General features: G+C 40.2%; 1 protein-coding gene across 1 annotated transcript in view; it reads left to right on the top strand.

Annotated features, from left to right (window-relative positions):
- Positions 1-6,018, top strand: part of MORC1 (MORC family CW-type zinc finger 1) — a 193,247-nt gene that overhangs the window by 160,558 nt on the left and 26,671 nt on the right. The window lies entirely within an intron of this gene.

Here is a 6,018-nt window from a genome sequence, read left to right as displayed (position 1 = left end):
CTCTCATTCCCCTCAAAAGATTCTTATGACATTTGTTTGGCCTTCTAAAGAGACTCTTTTTGTGGCTTTAGATACAAAACTCACTGACTTTTACTTTTGGTTCAAAGTAGAATAGTAACAGGTGTGTGCATGGTTAATGAGGAATTTAGATATCTGGATCTCAGTTCTCAAAGGATGGAGACACAGGGTGGGTAAAGTCCAGAATTCAGAGTTTTGAAATAAGGACTGATGCTAGAAGGAGGCTTTCCGATCAAGCCAAAGAAGTTAGTATACCGAAGAATGCTCTAAAATAGGTTTCATATTGGAGGGTGGGGACAGGAGCAGTAACACCACTAAATTAATGCAGCCAACTGGTTTCATTGGAGTTCCCAGACTATGAGGAGACTGTGTGAGTTAAGAAACTTCCTGCCAAGCAGACCACACAACATGCTGTAGCTGGAATAGTGTTTCCCCCGAAGACAGTTGCTTTGACTTTCTGATCAGTGACAGACAAATCTTCCTGAAGAAGGGATTTAGCAAACAACAGAAACAAGTAGGGAGAAAAAGAAAGGTAAAGGTTGACCATATATATAGGAAGCTCCAACCTCTATGCAGACCCAGGCTGTGATCTTGTGTGTGAAGTAGACTGCAAATCACTGTAAGACATGAACAAAATTCTGCAGTTGCCCTGCGCTTCATGGAAGTTTCTGCGGCAGCATCCAGGGCTGTGGGACTGTGCTTATGTGGGCATGAAGGCCCCACCTACCATCCTTTAGGAACACACTTCTAACAATGCATCCTGCCACAGGAGAGAGGAGGAAGCACTTGCTTCTATGTAGGTGGACCTACCTTGGACTTTGCATCAGGACACGTTTTCACTAATGATACTAGGCATCCAGAGACAAGTTAATTGATCAAGAAATGAAGCCAGAATGCTACATCTGAACACTAAATTCTGACCACTAAATCTACCCTAATGCCTGGGCTGGCAAGCTTGTATCAGTCTGGGAAAGAGACAGAAGTAGACCAGACCTCAGTGTTACACAGACATCCTGAGGTTGGAAAAGGCCACTTGTCCAATGACCTGGGTGAATGGCAGCCCTGTACTGCTGTGGCCTATAGTATACTTACTAAAGAATGGGATTCCCCAACCAGTTTCTTACCTTCTGTCAGAATTTGATCAGAAGTAATATGTAAGATTATCAGTTTTGAGATGGGTAGCCATACATTTGAACCTTGGTGTTTTACTTACTAGAGCTAAGATTCAGGCATGTCATTTGGTCACTAAGGCATTGTAGTGTGCAATAAATTATATATATATATATATATATATATATATATATATATATATATATCTGTGCCTGTATATATTTGAATATATGTGTGCATATTATTAAAAATATATGGGTAAGACCACATGTCCAATGATTGGGACATTGCTTCAAGGGAACCAGGCCTTCTNTTACTAGAGCTAAGATTCAGGCATGTCATTTGGTTAATTATAATTAGACATATTGATTAAAGTAAAAATATATATATATATATATATATATATATATATATATATATATCTGTGCCTGGGTATATTTGAATATATGTGTGCATATTATTAAAAATATATGGGTAAGACCACATGTCCAATGATTGGGACATTGCTTCAAGGGAACCAGGCCTTCTTGATAATTAATAGCTGTCATTGTTGACCCGTTACTATATTTTAGGCATTCACCCAAGTGCATTGTATACATTAGCTTTTTATTTCCACAAACTCATGAGATTAGTATTAATTTTAACTTTTTTTATGGATAAGAAAACTGAAGACTAGAGAAATTAAATAACACACTGAAAGTCTCAAAGGCAATTACACAGCTACTAAGGACAGGCTGGGTTTAAACTCTGGCTTCCTGATTTGGAATCACATGCTCTTAACCACTGTATGTGTATATACATACACACATACATATGGAAGTGTGGTATGTGTGTGTGTGTGTGTGTGTGTGTGTGTGTGTGTGTGTCCGTCCATACAATGACCCCTGGAAAGACCTCTCTGGTTGTGTTCAGCACAGTTTGAAAGGACCACTGTGTATCCTCATTTTCTTTATATTTTACTGGGCTAATTTTTGTTCTGCATCTAAGTGTATTTTACTATTAATTTTAATGAGTTACAGAGGATCAAAAGGGAAATAATCTGATTGAGTACACTAAGACTTTAAAGTGCTTCCACTTTTATAATTAGGTATCAATAGAAAATTAAAATTTCCCAGAAACCATCTCCCTAATGAACATGTAGAGTCTTTAGTGCTTGAAATCCCCATATTATTATCAACTGAACACTCTGAAAGCCAAATGTATTAATAAATTAGCTTTTTTTTTTGGTATCAGCTTGGATTTTTTGTGCTGATTATTTTATAAAAATATTCAGTGGGAAAGAATAGTGCGGGACATAAGGATTTTTTTTTTTAACTTTATTGGGGAACAGTGTGTTTTTTCCAGGATCCATCAGCTCCAAGTCAAGTTGTTGTTCTTCAAACTTAGTTGTGAAGGGTGCAGCTCAGCTCCAAGTCCAACTGCCACTTTCAATCTAGTTGTAGACGGCGCAGCTCACTGCCCCATGTGGGAATCGAACCGGCAACCCTGTTGCTCAGAGCATGCACTCTAACCAACTGAGCCACCTGGATGTCCAGAACATAAGGCTTTAACTGGAACAAAATGAGCTCCTCATTTACCAATTTTCTCTTTTGCCTGTTGTATATTGTATGTTTTTTTACATTTCAGTGAAATGATTCTTGTCTTTTTATAGATGAGAAAATTGAGGTACGTGGAAGTTAACTAATTTGCCCAGCACTATGTAACTCTTGGATGGTAGAGCTAGAATTTGAATCCTGGCAGCCTGGTCTCATAATCCTTGCCCTTAGCTGCTAACCCTATAATGCCTTGTTTTGGCTTATGGTTGTAAATGTAAACTTAATAATAAGGCAAACTTCATTTATTTCAGCTCTACAAAAGCCCAAACATGCTCTGTGTTATCTTAAATTTTAAAATAAGTTTTAAGAAGGAAGTCATTTTTTTTTTAAGATTGCTGCCAGTTACTGAAGCAAAAGAAAAGTCCATAAAAATAATGCACTAGTAATTGAGGTCTGTCAAAAACCATGAAGTAATTCCTGGTTTTAAAAAGCGGAGCCAGGCCACTTCTGTTTCATCCTGGTCTTTCTCTTGCGCTGGGCTGAAGAAGAGCATTTCAGATGACCTCACATCACAGACTTACTCTCCTCCTTAGCCAAGCCCCAGCTTATTAACTAGGTTACTGTTTAAAAAGAACAGCTGGGTGACCAGGTACAACTCTGTATCCCTGCTCATGTCTAGAAAGAATGGAGTTGTGTTAATGCAAGTAAGAGATTTTTCTTAAGGAAAAACTACTCTGCTGAGAAAGGAATGTGATTATGGAGTAAAAAGAAAATGGCCCTTAGGACTTTCCGAAGCTTGGACATCACATATAGAGACAGAGCTGATTTACTGTTTTAGTTCTCCTAGTTGACCTGCAAAAACTTCCAATTCAAACTTGCTGATATGGTTATGGATTGTATAAGAATTCAACTGAGATGGGCATCGTAGCCAAAGACCTGCTATGGTCTTGGGTGCAAGTAATAGCTCTAGAAGATCTTTCAGATATCTCTTTCTTGAGTTCTTGAGAAGAGAGCCAATATTAAACAAAGACAATTCCTGACTTTATTATCAAGTCTGGGAGTAGAACTGTGAGTAAATGCTCTGGGGGGGGAGAAGGGCTGTTTGTGGTGGGACAACAGTCCATGGTAATGGCAGCACTTGGTTCCTGAGCCCTGCAAAGGCATAGTCCACGTGATTCAGTGGATGCTAGTGAGCAGACACCAGTTTATACCTATAGTTTTGTGCTGGCACCTCCTGGCATGCCTCCTTGAAAGACCTTTCATGGATTAGAGAATCACTATGTCCTAAGGAAAACCTGAACATTGAGGGTGGAGAGAGTTTTAATCAGAGATACCCTTGGGAACAAAAGAAGGTATTATTGGAGAATACCATCAAAGAAAGGGACTCAAGATAATAAATGAGGAAATTTTTAAAGCATTCTTAAGCGTGTACATTCAGACCCTGTATTTGTGACTTTTGGCATCGTACAGTTGTCTTTTTTTTTTTAACAGTACTCAATAGTTTTCCTGATTTAATTTTTCAGGAAAAGAAAAAGGAAAAGGTCTGTGTGTTGTGCCTGGAGACCACAGGAGCTGGATGACTTGTCTTCCTTTCTAGTCAGTTTTGTGAGACAGACTCCCCCAGGAAAAGCTATTTGGCAGCAGCTCGATGCAGGAGAGAGCAAAAGGTTGAGCAGCGGGGTCCTGGGGGAGACGAAGGAGAACAGGCAACCTGAGCCTGATGGTGGGGGTGAGGGTGGGGTCCTTAATAATCAGGAAGCCAGAGAGGTTCAAATTAGAAATAACTCCTCAATCCGTTTTCATATAAAATACATGAAGTCATGTGTATAAAGCAGATAGCAATGCTTAGCACATTTTTAGCACTTTATAAAAAGTGGTTAAGGGCTGGCCGAGTGGCTCAGTTGGTTAAGAGCTCGCTCAAGAGTTTGAGCTCTGAGCAACAGCGGTTCGAGTCCAGCCCAAGCTGAGCAGCTGCTGAGCTGCCAACAGGTGGCAGGATGGCTCAGCTAAAAAAAAAAAAAAGGGGGGAGGTTAAATCTGACCAGGGAGTTCAATACCTTCAGAAAATACTGAGTTCCCCAACATCTAGTGCAGTTGGCCTGGAACACTTCCCTCACATACCCCCACACCCTGCTCCTCACAGCTGGTTAATACCTCTTCTTTGGGGCTCTCCAAATATGTGTTAGGGCTCCTCCTGTCGATACCCGTGGTGCTGCATTCCCATTCTCATCTTAGCTTGTTTTTCTAGAAGTACCTCCTTAGAAGATGGCTGATAAGCTCTAAATCTAAACCCAAAGGAATTTATACCCGCCATGGAAAGGACCAATGCTCAGAAGAGGTTTCAATAGTGGACTAGGTGCAGGGAGGCTGGGTTTAGTTAAAGAGAGGAGTGGTTTGTGTAAAAGGCCTCCCACCCCTCTGTCCCACCAAACCAGCCATAAAGTTGACCACAGGTCCCCTTTCCCGGGGACTCCAAGCACAGCTTTTCCTTTTATGCCATCTGATCTGCTCATCTCAAATACCCAGAGGTCCCTTTTCACTCTGTCCCCACCCCACTCATCTTGTTACTAGCCAGACAAATAATTCCAAGCAGTGTGTGTGTGTGTGTGTGTGTGTGTGTGTGTGTGTCTGTGTGTGTGTGTTATATTTAATGTTGTGCAATGCTGAGGATTTTTAACTTTTTGGATTAAATGCCCTTAAAACTATAAATGAATATTAACACACATAATATACTTCAAATACTATGAATGTAAATTATATAAGAAACAGCTGTTTATCTTTTGTGTGCCATTTTATTTTACAGTTGACAAGTTTTGTTAATCCTTTGGATAATATTCATGAGGTTCTTGGCACACTTCAACATAAAAACACTCTATACACTTTTAAGATGTGGTAGCTGTAAATTTCTAGATTTCATAGTCTCCTAGCAATGAAATATGTGTCATCTAGGTGATAATCCTAGAAAAGCCATCTCACTAGGAGGGTGGGATGCTACTGCCTTTTGGCAAAATGAAGCACCTGTCATAACAGTGGCCATCACAGATTCAAAAGATCAGGGTCTATGTATGTTTTCTAAGGGTAATGCTGGAGGGCCTGATGAGAGGAATTACTCTGGACAGTTAAGTTCTTTGATTTTCTCAGGGAAGAAGTCAGTAAGTCCAAAGTTAGCCTGTTTCCCTGCAGGAATTTTGCAATGCTGAGTTTTCTGCCAAGGAGAACACTCAGGTATAGGGCTTTCCTGGACTGTTCAGTGATGGGTGGGCATTGTGGGCCTCTCTCTCTTCTCTTTTCTTCCTTCCTTCCTTCTTTGTTCCTTCCTTCCTTCCTTCCTTCCTTCCTTCCTTCCTTCCTTCCT

Source organism: Hipposideros armiger, unplaced genomic scaffold (assembly GCF_001890085.2).
Source record: "Hipposideros armiger isolate ML-2016 unplaced genomic scaffold, ASM189008v1 scaffold_154, whole genome shotgun sequence".
NCBI lineage: Eukaryota > Metazoa > Chordata > Mammalia > Chiroptera > Hipposideridae > Hipposideros > Hipposideros armiger.
The sequence above is the reverse complement of the archived record's forward strand: the minus strand, read 5'-3'. Positions and strand labels throughout refer to the sequence as shown.